Source organism: Symphalangus syndactylus, chromosome X (assembly GCF_028878055.3).
Source record: "Symphalangus syndactylus isolate Jambi chromosome X, NHGRI_mSymSyn1-v2.1_pri, whole genome shotgun sequence".
NCBI classification, from domain to species: Eukaryota; Metazoa; Chordata; class Mammalia; order Primates; family Hylobatidae; genus Symphalangus; species Symphalangus syndactylus.
Genome location: NC_072447.2, coordinates 134,718,048 through 134,737,157, shown reverse-complemented (window position 1 = coordinate 134,737,157; position 19,110 = coordinate 134,718,048). Strand labels below are relative to the sequence as shown.

At 42.0% G+C, this 19,110-nt stretch overlaps 1 pseudogene; it reads left to right on the top strand.

Moving 5' to 3' along the window:
• The window catches only part of LOC129475894 (MAPK regulated corepressor interacting protein 2-like), a 91,264-nt pseudogene that overhangs the window by 46,732 nt on the left and 25,422 nt on the right, over positions 1-19,110 (top strand).

The window sequence follows — 19,110 nt, the reverse complement described above, 5'->3', positions numbered from 1 at the left end:
ATTGTATATAAATATGTATTTATATGTTTATATGTGTATAAATATACATATTATACTTAAAAGTGCAAATTGAGTACTTATTTTTTGTTTGTTTTGAGATGGAGTCTCACTGTCGCAGAGGCTAGAGTGGAGAGGCACAATCTCTGCTCACTAAAACCTCTGCCTCCCGTGTTCAAGCGATTCTACCACTTCAACCTCCTGAGTAGCTGGGATTACAGGTGCCTGCCACCACACCCAGCTAATTTTTGTATTTTTAGTAGAGTCAGGTTTCACCATGTTGGCCAGGCTGGTCTCGAACTCCTGACCTCGTGATCCATCCGCCTCGGCCTTCCAAAGTGCTGGGATTATAGGCGTGAGCCACCGCGACTGGCCGAGTACTTATGTTTTCATGAATAGTCCAATCAAGAAGTTCTCTGCAAATATTTTATTGTCTTAAATTTAGATATTGCAAATTTTTTATGAGAATATGAAAAACTCAGGAATCATATGTGAAACTTTCTTCAACCTTATGTATAGCTAAATTCAACTAAAATGTAAATTTATTGTCGTGTTTAACTGTATAGATAGAACTTTTTCTCTGTGTTGAAAAAATGGGAGTAAGTACGGAACTGTTTGCTTGTTTGGTTTTGAGACAGAGTCTCGCTCTCTCGCCCAGGCTGGAATGCAGTGGCATGATCTCGGCTCACTACAACCTCCGCCTGCTGGGTTCAAGCAATTCTCCTGCCTCAGCCTTCTGAGTAGCTGGGACTACGGGCATGCACCACCATGCCCGGCTAATTTTTTGTATTTTTAGTAGAGATGGGGTTTCACCATGCTGGCCAGGCTGGTCTCAAACTCCTGACCTCTTGTTCTGCCCGTCTCAGCCTCCCAAAGTGCTGGGATTACAGGTGTGAGCCACCACGTCTGGCCCATAATATGGAACTGTTTATCAGTGTTTAATACACAATTTTATGGCATTGATTTTCTCTTGATCAGCACATGGTTATTTTTATCTTCTTTGCAAGTTCCATGGCTTTGTTAATAATGAGAAAATATAGGACTGATTCCTAACTGAAAAACAATAAGACACATACAAAACAAAGTCACAGGACACAGTCGTAAGTCACAGCCTTTTAAAGACACTGGAAAATATTTCTGTTCCAATGTTAAATAATGAAACTGAGACAAAATCCTGTGATCCATCTGATTAGCATTTATAGTCATTTGTGTATTTGTGTCCATTCAAATAGGGCCGTATGGGTCTTGTCAGGCAGGAGAGCTATCTGTACCCTTATGCTAGAGCTCCACTACATATCGGCCTCCCCCTCAACATGTAAGGCCTACTGCTTAGGTCAGATATGGAGTAGAACTGCCAGGGAACCTGGGTAGGGAGTCAGGACAAGAACCACATGGCCTGGTGCCTAGATTTGCTCTTCTGCAAGACCTTAAGGGCAAGCTTTTTTTCTCTTCTCTCCTTAGGCATGGATCACTAAGGTCTGTTCCCGTTATGAGAAGACTATTTGACATCATAATAAAACACTGCAGATACGATGCTGAGTGAAAAAGAGTAGAAATAGGAAGACTTGGTTGTGCAGAAACTGAGTTCTTAAAGAGAGGAGATACTTTATGAGGGTGAGTGGATAACCTCTCAGTTTAATATCCAATGGAAACCAAAAGCAAATGGCTAAGAGTGGAATATGTTTACACAAATTGAGCAAAATGTTAGGTAGTCATAGTTTCTGGTGTCTTTGTCTCTTCATGGCCTTTTTATTGAAACGTAGGGATATATCTGTAAACATTCAAACAAAAAGCTGATAGTGTCTACTTTTCTTTTTTTTTTTTTTTTTGAGACAGTGTCTTGCTCTGTCGCCCAGGCTGGAGTGCAGTGGCGCAATCTCGGCTCACTGTAAGCTCCCTCCCGGGTTCACGCCATTGTCCTGCCTCAGCCTCTCCGAGTAGCTGGGACTACAGGCACCCGCCACCACGCCCAGCTAATTTTTTTTTTTTTTTTTTTTTGTATTTTTAGTACAGACAGGGTTTCACCATGTTAGCCAGGATGGTCTTGATCTCCTGACCTCGTGATCCGCCCGCCTTGGCCTCCCAAAGTGCTGGGATTACAGGCGTGAGCCACCACGCCCGGCGATAGTGTCTACTTTTCTAAGGCAATATTCTTGAGGCCCTATTTTAAGATTTACCTTTATTTATATTGAAGGTGTGACATGTTGACATATAAACTTAGTACAGTTGACATTCAAATGAATTCACACATCTGAAAGATTCGGTAAAATACACACTTGGTCTTATCCACACCACAGTGTGCACAGTAATCCACTTTTAACACATTTATTTTTTGCATGAAATTAACAGTGTATGTACATATTGAAAGATATGCATGGAAATAATCCAAAAGTTCATGAGTTGCCTTGACAAGTTGTATGGTAGCAGTTTTCTTCATTATTAATACATGGATTTTTCTTAATCTTTGTCAAGCATTATGTTTCAATTTACTATTTGGAGAGTACTGTAATCCTTATACCTAAAAGACAAATTATAAAACTCTCAGAGACACACACAAACACAAACACGAACACACACACCCCATAAATTCTCTGGAAATATTTGAAGAATATGTAATGGCATGGTGACATGCTGTGTTTTGATGTTAAATGATGAGACCATGAGATGAAACTCTGAGCCACCTTGACAGGAATTAAACATATGTACTATGAGTATCATGTCATTTGGAGTATATATGGCATGTGGTAATGAGCGAACCTGGTTTCTCCTCTACTGGCTCATGCGAAATTGTTGCCTACAATGAACTACAGAAGGCTCTTAAAATACGAAGAACTCCCTGGATGTCTGATCAGGGAGCCAGGTCCAAGATCCCTGGGATTTTTTTTTTTTTTTTTTTTTTTTGAGACCGAGTCTTGCTCTGTCGCCCAGGCTGGAGCGCAGTGACACAATCTCGGCTCACTGCAACCTCCGTCTCCTGGGTTCAAACAATTCTCCTACCTGAGACTCCTGAGTAGCTGAGATTACAGATGCCCGCCACCACCCCCGGCTAATTTTTGCATTTTTAGTAGAAACCACGAGTTTCACCACGTAGGCCAGGCTGATCTCCAACTCCTGACCTCAGTCAATCTGCCCGCCTTGGCCTCCTAAAGTGCTGGAATTACAGGCGTGAGCCACCGCACCCTTCCCCCTGGGATTTTTTAATTGTTTACTGGAAAGATCTTTTCCAAGCTTTCAGCCCTTTTCTTTTTGTGTGTCCATCCACCGAATTTATCCCCTGAAAGAGACAGTTTGATGCCACGGAAATTACTGGTCCTGTAACTCTGAAGTAAATCAAACCCACACAGACTAGGTCAGGAGGCGATTTCATTTTTGAAAGATCAAGATTCCTGATGGAGGCAGGTGGTTTAGGCCTTGATTTGATTTCAAGTGCAAAACAAAAAGAAAAAGTGCAGCAGTAAGACCAGATGACTCCAAACTGGGCAAAATAGAAGGCATCCATATTTGGTGGTGCTTTGTCTATGGGTGGCGTTTTTTCAGACAGGAAGGGCGGAAGACCTGGGCTCAAAGACAGGGCTACTTGGCATATCTGGAGCACTACTGCCATCGCGAGGAAGTCGTTTAGTGAATCCCTATGCCATTATTACAGCGTTCTCTGAGGACTACCTGTTGGGGAAGGACTGGTCTGTGGGGGAAGTGGAAGAGGCTTGGGCTCCAGGCTGGGAGTCCTTGCCTTCTTGTCTGAGGCCTTAAAAGAGACATGGACATTGGCGATATTTTTGTATAGAACCTGGAGAGTGAAGGTTCTAATAGCAAATCCTGTAAACTTCCCTTGGAATACCTTTGTTGATTTTGCGTGGTACTTATGCTACCAGAGACCCAAAGACCCATAGCAAGATGCCAGCACGCGAAAGCCTGCTGACTCTTGTTCCAAGGGGCAATTACATGAGACAGATGCCCCCCAAGAGCCTCCATTTGTGTTTGAGTGGGTTCCTGCAGTCCTGCCCACACTAGGAACAGAGACCCCGCCCCACGACTTCCTGTGCCAGGACCGCCAGGCAGCTGCTGCTTCATTCCAAGCCCCTCACTCTCCAGGTTCTACACCAAGATATCGCCAATGTCCAGGTTTCTCTTCAGGAGTTCCAGGAGAAGCCAAGAAGACCTAGCCTGGAGCCCAAACCTCTTCCACCTCCGCACAGATCAGACCTTCCCCCACAGCCAGGCTTCCCGGAAAGAAGCTATAATGGCGTATTGCGTCTTTAAACGATTTCCTCACGGTGGCAGTAGTACTCCATATTTTCAAGAAAGCCCTCGCTTGGAGCCCTTTTCTCCCGCCCTTCCTCGCTGAAAAAACGCCACCCAGAGATAAAGGCACCATCCGACTTGGCTTCCTGGAGATTAGTCCAGTTTGGTGCAACCTGGTCTTACTGTTGAATTTTTCCTTTTTTTACTCCGTTTGAAAACAAGATGTGGCCTAAACCACCCAGGTTCATCAGGAATCTTGTTCTTTCAGAAATTAAATACACTCCTCACTGAGTCTATCTGGGTATGATTTACTTCACACAGTTACAGGTCCAGCAAGTTTCATGGCATAAAATTTTCTCCTTAAGGTGATAAATTGTGTGGATGCAGGTACAACAACAAAGATGGATATCAAAGAGATAGATAACCAATACATGACATTTGAAACATGCTAAGTGAAAGAAGGAAGTTGAAAACGGCCACTTTTTTTTTTTTTTGAGACGGAGTATCGCTCTGTCGCCCAGCTGGAGTGCAGTGGCACAATCTCGGCTCACTGAAACTCTGCCTCCCGGGCTTAGGCCATTCTCCTGCCTCAGCCTCTCCGAGTAGCTGGGACTACAGGCGGCCGCCACCACGCCCGGCTAATTTTTTGTATTTTTAGTAGAGACGGGGTTCATCGTGGTCTCGATCTCCTGACCTCGTGATCCGCCCGCCTTGGCCTCCCAAAGTGCTGGGATTACAAGCGTGAGCCACCGCGCGCGGCCGAAAAAGGCCACTTGTTATGATCAGTAGTGAGGGAAAGCAGATGAGTGTTTGTTAGGAACTGGGCAGAGAGAGAGCCCAATGCGGAATGATTGCTTAATGGGTCCGGGGTTTTGTTTTGTGGTAATGAAAATGATTTGCCACTATGTAGTGGTAATGCTTGCACGGCATCTTGAATGCACTAAATGACACTCAACTTCACACATTTTAATGACTAATTTTATGTTATATGAATTTCACAAACTCAGTTCTAAAAAGTGACAATACTTTTAAACCTATCATTATTTCCATGGATAATTAATTATATTAGAAAAGTGCTCAAATTATCAGTGAAGAAAACTTGTTTATAACAGTTATACTATTGGGTGGCTAGGCATGACACCTCATGCCTATAATCCTAGCACTTTGGGAGTCCGATATGGGACGATGGCTTGAGGTCAGGAGTTCGGGGTCAGCCTGGTCAACATAGCGAAAACCCATATCTTGTTTTTTTTTTTTTTTTTTTGAGACAGAATCCCACTCTGTCGCCCAGGCTGGAGTGCAGTGGCGCTATCTTGGCTCACTGCAACCTCCGCCTCCTGGGTTCAAGCAATTCTCCTGCCTCAGCCTCCCAAGTAGGGGGGACTACAAGCGCGTGCCACCACACCCGGCTAATTTTTTGTATTTTTAGTAGAGACAGGTTTCACCATTTTAGCCAGGATGCTCTCGATCTCCTTACCTTGTGATCCGCCCGCCTCAGCCTCCCAAAGTGCTGGGATTACAGGCGTGAGCTACCCGGCCCGGCAACGAAAACCCATGTCTAAAATAAAAAGTAAAAAACCTGTTATACTACAGAGGAAATTGAACATTAGTTTTAAAAAGTCCATATTATATGTGCATAGGGAAAAGTGATTATTTCTTCTCACTATGTTTGACCCACCACGTTTTCTGCTTTATAATTTCTTAAAGTTCTTGTAGAGTAAAATATAAAAAAATTAAAGCACTCGAAAGTATATATGGATGTAGATATATTCAAGGAGTATAAGACAATGCTGCAGATTTTGTACAAATTTCAAACATTATGCATCCAATTATAATTAAACTGTGTCAAGTGTGTGTGTATTTATATCTGTCTGGAGATATATTACAAAATTTTAAATGCTACATATGTATATGAGACTGTCTCACTGTTGCCTAGGCTGGAGTGCAGTGGCATGATGATCATGGATCAATGCAGCATCAATCTCCCTGGGATCAGGTGATCTTGCCACCTCTGCCTCCTATACGTACCTGGGGCTTCTGTTGTACCCCACCATGCCCAGCTATATTTTGTATTTTTGTAGACACAGGGTCTACCTACATTGCCAGGGCTGGTATTGAACTCCTGGGCTCAAGCTGTCTACCTGCCTTGGCCTCCCAAAGTGCTGCAATTACAGTTGTGAGCCACCGTGCCCAGCCAATGCTATCAATTTTTAATCATGGTAGATGTTATACTGAGTACATGTTTGAAGATGGCATTTTTGGTGAGCAAATTCACGTTTTTAATGTATCTTTAAACAGAGACACTAATGAAGCATTCTAGCTGCATGTAAGTTGTGTGAATGCATCCATCTTACAGTTTTCTTAGGTTACACATCTAGGTGACTGAAAGTAAGAGATGCCTATTTCAACTATCATTTATTAAATTTTTTTATCCTTCTTTTGAGATTTTAGAGATAAAATTTTAAGGTAAGAATTAGCAATAAAATTTGAAGAAGAATTAAAAATCCTTATTTTCATAGGTATAAGTATGTAAAATACATGTTTATATTGTATATAAACATGGATTTATGTTTATGTATGTATAAATATATATATTAAATTTAAAAGTGCAAGTTCAGAACTTATGTTTTGATGAATAGTCCAAACAAGAAGTTCTTTGCAAATATTTTATTGTAAAAAATTCAGATATTGCAAATTTTTATGAGAATATCAAGAACTCAAGAATCAGATATGAAAATTTTAATCATCATTATGTATGGATAAATTCTAGTAAAATGTAAATTTATTGTGGTGTTTGACTGTATATATAGAACTTTATCTGTGTATTGAAAAAATAGGAGTAGGCCAGGAACAGTGGCTCACACCTGTAATCCCAGCACTTTGGGAGGCCGAGGTGGGCAGATCATGAGGTCAGGAGATGGAGACCATCCTGGCCAACATGGTGAAACCCCATCTCTACTAAAAAACACAAAAAATTAGCCGGGCGTGGTGGCAGGCGCCTTAGTCCCAGGTACTTGGGAGGCTGAGGCAGGAGAATGGCGTGAACTCGGGAGGTGGGGCTTGCAGTGAGCCAAGATAGCGCCAATGCACTCCAACCTAGGCAACAGAGCGAGACTCTGTCTCAAAAAAAAAAAGAAAAAAAAAAGAAAAAATATGAGTAAATATGGAAACGGTTATCAGTGTTTAATACACAGTTTTATGATGTCACATTTCTCTTCATCAGCAGTTGGTTACTTTTCACTTTGCAAATTCCATATCTTTGTTACTAGTAAGAAAATATAGGACTGATTCCTAACTGAAAAACAGTGAGACACATACACAACAAAGTCATAGGACACAGTTGTAAGTCATAGCCTTGTAATGACACTGGAAAATATTTCTGTTCCAATGTTAAATGATGAAACTATGAGACAAAATCCTGTGATCCATCTGATTAGGACTTATAGTCATTCCTGTGTTTGTGTCCATTCAAGTAGGATTGTGTGTGTCTTGTCAGGATTGAGAGCTATCTGAGCCCTTATGTTAGAGCCCCACTAAATAGCCGCCCCTCCCTCAACATATAAGGCCTAATGACTAGGTCAGAATATGGAGTAAAACTCCCAGGGAACCTGGGGAGGGAGTCAGGACAAGAAACACGTGGCCTGGTGCCTATATTTGCTCTTCTCCAAGACCTTAGGGGTAAGCTTTTTTTTTCTTCTCTCCTTAGGCATGGAAATCTAAGGTCTTTCCGGAATACTACAAGACTACTTGATATCATAATAAAACACTGTAGATGTGATGCTGAGTGAGTAAGAGTAGAAATGGGAAGACTTGGTTGTGCAGAAACTAAGTTATTAAAAGGAGGAGATACTTGATGAGGGTGAGTGGATTACATCTCGGTTTAATATCCAATGGAAACTAAAAGCAAATTGCTGAGTGGAATATGTTTACACAAATTGAGCAAAATGTTGGGGAGCCACAGTTTCTGGTGTCTTTGTCTCTTCATGGCCTTTTTTAAAGAAATATGTAGTGATGTATCTGTAAAAATTCCACAAAAAACTGATAGTGTCTACTAAAGTAATATTCCTGAGGCCCTATGTTAAGATTTACCTTTATTTATATTGAAGGCGTGAAATGTTGAGATATAGGACTTAGTACTGGGCCGGGTGAGGTGGCTCACACCTGTAATCCCAGCACTTTGGGAAGCTGAGGTGGGCGGATCACGATGTCGGGAGTTCGAGACCAGCCTGACCAACATGGTGAAACTCCATGGGCGTGGTGGCGCACGCCTGTAATCCCAGCTGCTCAGGAGGCTGAGGCAGGAGAATCCCTTGAACCCGGGATGCAGACCTTGCAGTGAGCCGAGATCCCACCACTGCACGCCAGCCTGGGCGACAGAGCGAGACTCTGTCTCAAAAAAAAAACAACAAAAAAAGAGTTAGTACTGGTGACATTCTAATAAAATCACGCTCCTCAAATGTTTGTTAAAATACACACTCGGGGTGGGTGGGCGCGGTGGCTCACGCCTGTAATCCCAGCACTCTGGGAGACCAAGGCGGGCGGATCACGAGGTCAAGAGATCGAGACCTTCCTGGCTAACACGGTGAAACGCCGTCTCTACTAAAAAATACAAAAAATTAGCCGGGCATGGTGGCGGGCTCCTGTAGTCCCAGCTACTCGGGAGGCTGAGGCAGGAGAATGGCTTGAACCCGGGAGGCGGAGCTTGCAGTGAGCAGAGATGTACCACTGCACTCCAGCCTGGGCGACAGAGCGGAGACTCCGTCTCAAAAAAAAAAATACACACTTGGTGTGATCCAAATCACAGTGTACACAGTAATCCACTTTTAATACAGATCAAGATTCCTGATGAGGGCGGGTGGTTTAGGCCTTGGTTTGATTTGAACTGGAAACCAAAAGAAAAAGCTCAGCAGTAAGACCAGCTGGCTGCAAACTGGGCTAAATGTAAGGCACCCATTCTGTAAGGCCTTTGTCTATAGGTGGCGTTTTTTCAGACAGGAGGGGCGGGAAAAGAGGGCTCTGGAACAGGGCTTCTTCCCATATCTGAAGCACTACTGCCATCACGAGGATGTTGTTTAACAAATCCCTACGCCATTACGGTGTTCTCCTGAGGACTACTTGTTGGGGAAGTTCTCTGTGGGGAGGTGGAAAAGGCTTGCTCCATGCTGGGAGTCCTAGCCTTCTCGTCTAAGGCCTTAAAGGACACCGGGACTTTGGCGGTGTCTTGGTATAGAACCTGGAGTGTGAAGGTTCTAATAGGAAATCCTGTAAACTTCCCTGGGAATAAACCTGTTGTTTGTGCGCGGTACTGGTGCTACCAGAGACCCAAAGACCCGTAGCAAGATGCTAGTACGAGAAAGCCTGCTGATTCTTGCTCCAAGGGACAGGAATAAGAGACAGATGCCCACAAGAGCCTCCATGTGTGTTTGAATGGGTTCCTGCAGTCCTGCCCACACTTGGAGGAACCGAGGCCCCGCCTTACGTCTTCCTGTGCCAGGATCGCCTGGCAGCTGCTGGTTCACTACAAGCCCCTCACTCTCCTGGTTCTACACCAAGATACTACCAGTGTTAAGGCCTCTCTTCAGGCCTTAGAGAAGAAAGCTAGAAGACCTAGCCTGGAGCCCAAGCGTCTGCCACCTCCCACAGTTCAGACTTCCCCCCACAGCAAGTCTTTCTGGGAAGGACGCTGTAATGGCGTATAGTGTCTTTAAACAGTTTCCTCATGGTGGCAGTCGTGCTTCACATTTGCAAGGGATCCCTATCTTGGAGCCCTTTTCTCCCGCCCTTCCTTGTCTGAAAAAACGCCACCCAGAGACAAAGGTGCCACCCAACATGGCTGCCTGGAGATTTGTCCAGTTTGGTGCAACCTGGTCTTACTGTTGAATTTTTCCTTTTTGTTTTTTCATCTGAAAGCAAAATGAGGCCTAAACCACCCATGCTTCTCAAGAATCCCGTTGTTTCAGAAATTAAATATACTCCTCACTGAGGCTATCTGGTTATGATTTACCTCACACAGTTACAGGTCCTGGAAGTTCCATGGTATCAAATTGTCTCCTTCAGGTGATACATTGGGTGGATGAAGGTACAAAAACAAAGACAGATATCTAAGAGATAGATATCTAAGAGACAGATATCAAAGAGATAGAAAACCAATTCATGAAATTTGAAATGCTAAGTGAAAGAAGCTGTACTGAAGCAGGAGATGTAAAAGAAAAAAAAAGAGAGAGAAAAGCTAGTTCTCTGTGCTGGGCTGACTCACTCCAAGGCCCAGCAATAAGTAGGGCTCTGTCAGGACTTTGATAGCACTATCAGCAGAGTGGGGGCCCAGAAGGAATGGGCTCTAGAAGCAGGGATAAGAAGAACAAGTTCTTTGGCCGGGCACTGTGGCTCACACCTGTAATCCCAGCACTTTGGGAGGCCGAGGCTGGCGGATCACCTGAGGTCGGGAGTTCAAGACCAGCCTGGCCAACATGGTGAAACCCTGTCTCTACTAAAAATACAAAAATTAGCCAGGCATGTTGGCAGGCAGCTGTAATCCCAGCTACTTGGAAGGCTGAAACAGGAGAATCACTTGAACCCGGTAGGAGGAGTTTGCAGTGAACCGAGATTGCGCCATTGCACTGCAGCTTGGGGGACAAAAGCAAGACTTCATCTAAAAAAAAAAGAAAAAGAAAAACAAGTGTTTTTTATCAGTTTCCCCTTTGAAATTCTTTCCCCATACCATTATTCTTTGTTCTGCTCTCACAACTATTTTTGTAACTGTTTCTGCAAGCTTGTAAGGATTTTGTAAGTTCCTGTTTTCCAGCTGCGCAGTTATGGCGAAGGTCACAAGACATGCCTGAATCGTAAAACCTATCACTGTTTGATAAACTGCCTTTGTGCTTCTGTAAGCTTGCTTACCAGCCTTACAGGTTTTGGGCCCTTTTCAGATATATGTATAAAAGTCAAGCCCTGTCTTGGTTCGGGGCCAAGCCTTTGGATGTTAATCTGCTGAGTCGGTGACCACCTAGTAAAATCCTCCTGTTCCACCCATTGGTCTCTCTGGTCTCCTGATTCCCGCAACAAGACAAACAAGGCCACTTGTGATGATCAGTAGTGAGGGAAATCAGATGAGTGTTTGCCAGGGGCTGGGCAGAGAGTGGAATGGGGAATGACTAACTAATGGGTCCAGGATTTTCTTTGTGGTAGTGAAAATGATTTGCCACTACATAGTGGTAATGCTTGCACTGCATTGTGAGTGTCCTAAATGCCATTGAAATTAATACATTTTAATGGTTAATTTTATGTTATATGAAGTTTACAAACTCAGTTTTTAAAAGTGCCAATACTTTTAAAGCTATCATTATTTCCATGAATTATTAATTATATTTGAAAAGTACTCCAGTTATCAGTGAAACAAACTTGTTTTAACAGCTATAGTACATGGTGGCCAGTCAAGGTGCCTCATGCCTGCAATCCTAGCACTTTGGGAGTCCAAGATGGAAGGATCACTTGAGACCAGGAGTTCAAGATCAGCCTGGTCAACAGAGTGAAACCCCATATCTAAAATGAAAAATACCAAAAAAAAAAAAAAATAACAACAACAACAAGTTACACTACAGGGGAATTTGAACATTAGTTTATAAAAGTCCATATTATATATGTATAGGGAATAGATCATAGTACCTAACACAGACATTTTTAAAGTGATTATTTCTTCTTACTATGTTTTTGACCTACCACAAGTTTTCTACTTTATAATTTCTTACAGTTCTTCTAGAATAAAATATAAAAAATTTCAAGCACTCAAAAGTATGTATTGATGTAGATATATTCAAAGAGTATAAGGTGATGCTGAATATATATACATATACATGTATCTACATATATAGATACATATGTATGTGTCTATATATATAGATATACACATATATATGTATCTATATATGTAGATACATGTATATATATACAGATATATGTATATATATATAGATAGATACATGTATATATATACAGATATACGTATATATATATTTTTTAGACAGCATCTTACTCTGTTGCCCAGGGTGGAGTGTAGAGGCATGATCATGGCTCACTGCAACATCAACCTCCCTGGGCTGAGGTGATCCTCCCATTTCCGCCTCCTACGTAGCTAGGGCTTCCATTGTAGGTCACCATGCCCGGCTATTTTTTGTATTTTTTGAAGAGACAGGGTCTCTCTACATTGTCAGGGCTGGACTTGAACCCCTAGGCTCAAGCTATGCACCTGCCTAGGCCTCCCAAAGTGCTGGAATTACAGTTGTGAGCCACCATGCCCGGCCAATGCCATATATTTTTAATCGTGGTAGGTGTTATAGTGAGTATATGTTTGAAGATGATATTTTTGACCAGTAAATTAATATCTTTAATTCATCATTATATAAACAGAGACACTAATGAAGCACTCTAGCTCCATGTGAGTTGTGTGAATGCATCCATCTTACAGTTTTCTTAGGTTACACATCAAGGTGACTGGAATGTGAGAGATGCCTATTTCAACTACCATTTATTGAATTTTGTTATCCTTCTTTTGAAATTTTTTTTTTTTTGTGAGACAGAGTCTCGCTCTGTCACCAGGCTGGAGTGCAGTGGCTCAATCTCAGCTCACTGCAACCTCTGCCTCCTGGATTCAAGTGATTCTCCTGCCTCAGCCTCCGGAGTAGATGGGACTATAGGCATGCACCACCATGCCTGGCTAATTTTTTTGTATTTTTAGTAGAGATGGGATTTCACCATGTTGGCCAGGTTGGTCTCAATCTCTTGACCTCGTGATCCACCCAGCTCAGCCTCCCAAAGTCCTGGGATTACAGGCTGGAGCCACTGTGCCCAGCCTGAAATTTTAAAGATAATGTTTTGTGGTAAGACCTAGGAATAAAAATTTGAGAAGTATTAAAAATCCTAATTTTCAGAGGTATAAATATGTATAATACATATGTTTATGTTGTATACAAATATGTATTTATATGTTTATGTATGTGTAAATATATATATTTTTTCGATTTAAAAGTGCAAATTGAGATCTTATGTTTTGATGAATAGGCCAATCACAAGTTCTCTGCAAGTATTTTATTGTCTAAAGTTCAGATATTGCAAATTTTTTGTGAGAATATCAAAAACTCTTAAGGAATCAGTGGTGAAACTTTTAGTTCTTTAACCTTATATATAGCTAAATTGAAGTAAAATGTAAATTTGTTGTCGTGTTTGACTGTATATATAGAACTTTTTATCTGTGTATAAAAAATTGGAGTAAATATGGAAACGGTTAATATTGTTTAATACAGTTTTATTACATTGGTTTTCTCTGGATCAGCACATGGTTATTTTTATTTTTATTTTTTCCTTTTTTTTTTTTTTTTGAGATGTAGTTTCATTCTTGTTACCCAGGCTAGAGTGCAATGGCGTGATCTCAGCTCACCGCAACCTCTGCCTCCCGGGTTCAAGTGATTCTCTTGCCTCAGCCTTCCGAGTAGCTGAGATTACAGGCATGTGCCAGCACGCCTGGCTAATTTTGTATTTTTAGTAGAGACGGGGTTTCACCATGTTGGTCAGTCGGGTCTTGAACTCCCGACCTCAGGTGATCTGCCCTCCTAAGCCTCCCAAAGTGCTGAGATTACAGGCATGAGCCACCGCGCCCAGCCCCCCACCCCGTTTCTTTTCCTTGAGACGGAGTCTTACTCTGTTGCCAGGCTGGAGTGCAGTGGGGTGATCTCGGCTCACTGCAACCTCTGCCTCCCAGGTTCAAGTGATTCTCCTGCCTCAACCTCCTGAGTAGCTGGGACTACAGGTGCGCACCACCAGACCCAGCTAATTTTTGTGTTTTTAGTAGAGACGGGGTTTCACCATGTTGGCAGGATGGTCTCAATCTCTTGACCTCGTGATCTGCCTGCCTCCACCTCCCAAAGGGTTTTTTTTAACTTCATTGCAAATTCCATGTCTTCCTTACTAATAAGAAAGTATAGGACTGATTCCTAAGTGAAAAACAGTAAGACACATACACAACAAAGTCATAAGAGGCAGTCTTAAGTCATAGCCTTTTTGTTTGTCTGTTTTGAGATGGATGGAGTCTCACTTTGTTGCCCATGGTGGAGTGCATTGGCACGATCTTAGCTCACTGCAACCTCTGCCTTGGGTTCAAGCGATTCTCCTGCCTCAGCTTCCCAACTAGCTGGGATTATTGGCATGCACCACCATACCTGGCTAATTTTTTTGTATTTTAGTAGAGACAGGGTTTCACCATGTTGGCCAAGTTTATCTCGACCTCCTGACCTCAAGTGATCCGCCCACCTCGGCCTCCCAAACTTCTGGGATTACAGGTGTGAGCCAGCACACCCAGCCAGTCATAGCCTTTTAATGACATTGGAAAATATTTCTGTTCCAATGTTAAATAATGAAACCATGAGACAAAATCCTGTGATCCATCTGATTAGCATTTATAGTCATTTGTTTGTATCCATTCAAATAGGGCTGTGTGTGTCTTGTCAGGTTTAAGAGCTACATGGGCACTTATGTTATAGCCCCTCTAAATAGTGGCCTCCCGCTCAACATATAAGGCCTAATGACTAGGTCAGAACATGGAGTAAAACTCCCAGGGAACCTGGGGAGGGAGTCAGGACAACAACCACGTGGCCCGGTGCCTAGATTTGCTCTTCTCCAAGACCTTGGGGGTAAGCTTTATTTTTCTCTCCTTAGGGATGGATCCTTAAGGTCTGTTCCCAATACAGCAAGACTATTTGCTACCATAATAAAACACTGCTGATAGGATGCTGAATGAAAAAGAGTAGAAATGGGGAGATTTGGTTGTGCAGAAACTGAGTTCTTAAAAAGAGGAGATGCTTGATGAGGGTGAGTGGATCTCATCTCAGTTCAATATCCAATGGAAGCCAAAAGGAAATGGTTAAGAGTGGAAAATGGTTACACATATTGAGCAAAATATTAGGTATCCGTAGTTTCTGTTGTCTTTGTCTCTTCATGGCGTTTTGTTTTGAAACGTATAGTAATGCATCTTTAAAAATTCAAACAAAAAGGTGATAAGTGTCTACTTTTCTAAAGTAATATTCGTGAGGCCCTATTTTAAGGTTTACCTTTACTCATATTGAAGGCATGAAATGTTGACATATAAGACTTAGTACTGGTGACATTCAAATGAATTCACCCTCCTCAAAGGTTTGTTAAAATACACACTTGATCTGATCCAAACCACAGTGTACACAGTAATCCACTTTCAGTACAGATTTACTTTTTCATGAAATTAACAATATATGTACCTATTTAAAGATATTCCTGGAAATAATCCAAAAGTTCTTAAGTTGCCTTGACTAGTTGTATGGTAGTGGTTTCCTTCATTATTAATACATGGATTTTTCTTAATCTTTGTCAAGCATTATTCTTTAATTTACTAGTTGGAGAATACTGTAATCCTTATACCTAAAAGACCAATTATAAAACTCTCAGAGACACACACAAACACAACCACACACAGCCCATAAAGTCTCAGGAAATACTTGAAGAATATGTGGTGGCATGGGCACATGCTGTGTTTTGATGTTAAATGATGAGACCATGAGATGAAACTCTGAGTCACCTTGACAGGAATTGAGCATATGTACTATGAGTATCATGCCATGTGGAGTATATATGGCATGCAATAAGGAGCGTCACCTGGTTTCTTCTCTAATGGCTCATGCCAAATTGTTGCCTACAATGCACCACATAAGGCTCTTAGAATAGGAAGAATTCCCTGGATGCCTGACAGGGAAGCCAGGGCCAAGATCTCTGGGATTTTTAAATTGTTGCTGGAGTTCCTTTCCAAGCTTTCAGCCCTTTTCTCCTTTTTGTGCGTTCATCCACTGAAGCTATCCCCTGAAGAAGACAGTTTGATGCCTCGGAAATTATTGGACCTGTAACTCTGAAGTAAATGAAACCCACCCAGACTAGGTCAGGAGAATAATTTCTTAAAGAACAAGATTCCTGACGAGGGTGGTTGGTTTAGGCCTTGGTTTGATTTCGAGTGGAAAACAAAAAGAAAAGGCACAGCAGTAAGACCAGCTGGCTCCAAACTGGGCAAAATAGAAGGCATCCATGTTTGGTGGCTCTTTGTCTATGTGTGGCGTTTTTTCAGACAGGAAGGGCGGGAGAAGAGGGCTACCTAACAGGGCTTCTTGGCATATCTGGAGCGCTACTGCCATCGCGAGGAAGACGTTTAACGAATTACAGTCGTTTAACGCCATTACAGAGTTCTCTGAGCACTAACTGTTGGGGTAGGTGTGGTCTGGTAAGAGGTGAAAGAGGCTTGGCCTCCATGCTGGGCGTCCTTGCCTACTTGTCTAAGGCCTTAAAAGAGACCTGGACATTGGCAATATCTTGCTATAGAACCTGGAGTGTGAAGCTTCTAATAGCAAATCCTGTAAACTTCCCTTTGAATAAACCTGTTGTTTGTGCACGGTACTGATTCTACCAGAGACCCAAAGAGCCATAGCAAGATGCCAGCATCAAAAAGCTTGCTGACTCTTGCTCCAAGGAACAGGAAGAAGAGACAGATGCCTACAAAAGCCTCAATGTGTGTTTCAGTGGGTTCCTGCAGTCCTGCCCATGCCAGGAGGAACTGAGGCCCCGCCCCACGACTTCCTGTGCCAGGACCGCCTGGCAGCTGCTGGTTCACTCCAAGCCCCTCACTCTCCAGGTTCTACACCAAGATACCACCAATGTCTAGGTCACTCTTCAGGCGTTTGAGGAGAAGGCAAGAAGACCTCGCCTGGAGGCCAAGCCTCTTCCACCTCCCAACAGATCAGCCTTTCCCCACAGCGAGGCTTCCTGGGAAGGAGGCTCTAGTGGAGTATTACGTCTTTAAACGATTTCCTCACGGTGGCAATAGTGCTGCACATTTTCAGGGAAGCTCTATCTTTGAGCCCTTTCTCTTGCCCTTTGTCTGTGAAATAAGCAAACCAGCGATAAAGGCGCCACCAAACATGGCTGCCTGGAGATTTGTCCAGTTTGGTGCAACCTGGTCTTAACTGTTGAATTTTTTTTGTTTTGTTTTGTTTTTCCATCTAAAAACAAAATGCAGCTTAAACCACCCATGCTTATCAGGGATTTTGTTCTTTCAGAAATTAAATATACTTCTTACTGAGTCTATCTGGGTATGATTTACTTCACACAGTTGCAGGTCCAGCAAGTTCCATGGCATCAAATTGTCTCCTTCAGGTGATAAATTGGGTGGATGAAGGTACAACAGCAAAGATCCATATCCAAGAGGTAGATGTCAATAAGATAGATAACCAACGCATGAAATTTGAAACACGCTAAGTGAGAAAAGCAAGACTTTGAAAAACGCCACTTATTGTGATGATCAGTAGTGAGGGAAAGTAGATGAGTGTTTGCCAGGGGCTGGGTAGAGGGTGGAATGGGGAATGCTTAACGGGTTCAGGGTTTTCTTTTGTGGTAATGAAAGTGCTTTGCCAGTAGATAGAGATAGTGCTTGCACTGCATTGTGAAAGTACTAAATGCCACTGAATTTCACACAATTTAATGGTTAATTTTATGTTATATGAATTTTACCAACTCAGTTTTAAAAAGTGCCAATAATTTTAAACTTGTCATTATTTCCATGAATAATTATATTTGAAAAGTACTCAAGTTAGCGAAGAAATCTTAACAGTTATACTACAAGGTGGCTGGGCTTGGTGCCTCATGCCTGTAATCCTAGCACTTTGGGAGGCTGACATGGGAGGATTGCTTGAGGCCTTATCAAACTGGTCAACATAGGGAAACCCCATATCTAACATTAAAAAACAAAAACAGTTGTACTATAGGGGAATTTGAACATTAGGTTATAAAAGTCCGTATTATATGTGCAGAGTGAACAGACATTTTAAAAGTCATTATTTCTTCTCACTATATGAGACCTAGCATGTTTTCTGCTTTATAATATCTTAAAGTTCTTCTAGAGTAAAATATAAAAAAATTTCAAGCTCTCAAAAGTATATATGGATGTAGATATATTCAAGGAGTATAAGACAATGCTGAAGATTTTGTACAAATTTCAAACAGTATGCATCCAATTATATTTAAACTGTGTTGAGTGTGTGTGTATTTATATCTGTCTGTAGGTATATAACAATATTTTAAATATATATATATATATATATATACACACATATATGACAGTGTCTCACTGTTGCCCAGGTGAGAGTGCAATGGCATGATCATGGGTCACTGCAGGATCAACCTCCCTGGACTCAGATGGTCCTCCCACCTCTGCCTCCTACATAGCTGGGGCTTCTGTTGCACACCACCATGCCTGGTTATTTGTTGTATTTTTTGTAGAGACGGGGTCTCACTACATTGCCAGGACTGGTCTTGAACTCCTGGGCTCAAGCTATCCACCTGTCTTGGCCTCCCATAGTGTTGGGATTACAGTAGTGAGCCACTGGGCCCGGCCAATGCTATATATTTTTAATCATGGTAGGTGTTATAATAAGTATATGTTTGAAGATGATATTTTTGGCCAACAAATTCAAAACTTTAATTCGTCATTATATAAACAGAGACACTAATAAAGCATTCTAGCTGCATGTGAGTTGTGTGAATGCATCCATCTTACAGTTTTCTTAGGTTACACATCCAGGTGACTGAATGTGAGAGATGCCTATTTCAACTATCATTTATTGAATTTTGCTATCTTTCTTTTGAGATTTCAAAGATAAAATTTCAAGGAAAGAATTAAGAATAAAAATTTGAGAAGAATTAAACATCCTAATTTTCTAGATATAAGTATGTATAATACATATGTTTATATTGTATATAAACATATATTGTATATACATTGAGGGGGAGGACGCTATTTAGTGGGGCATTAAC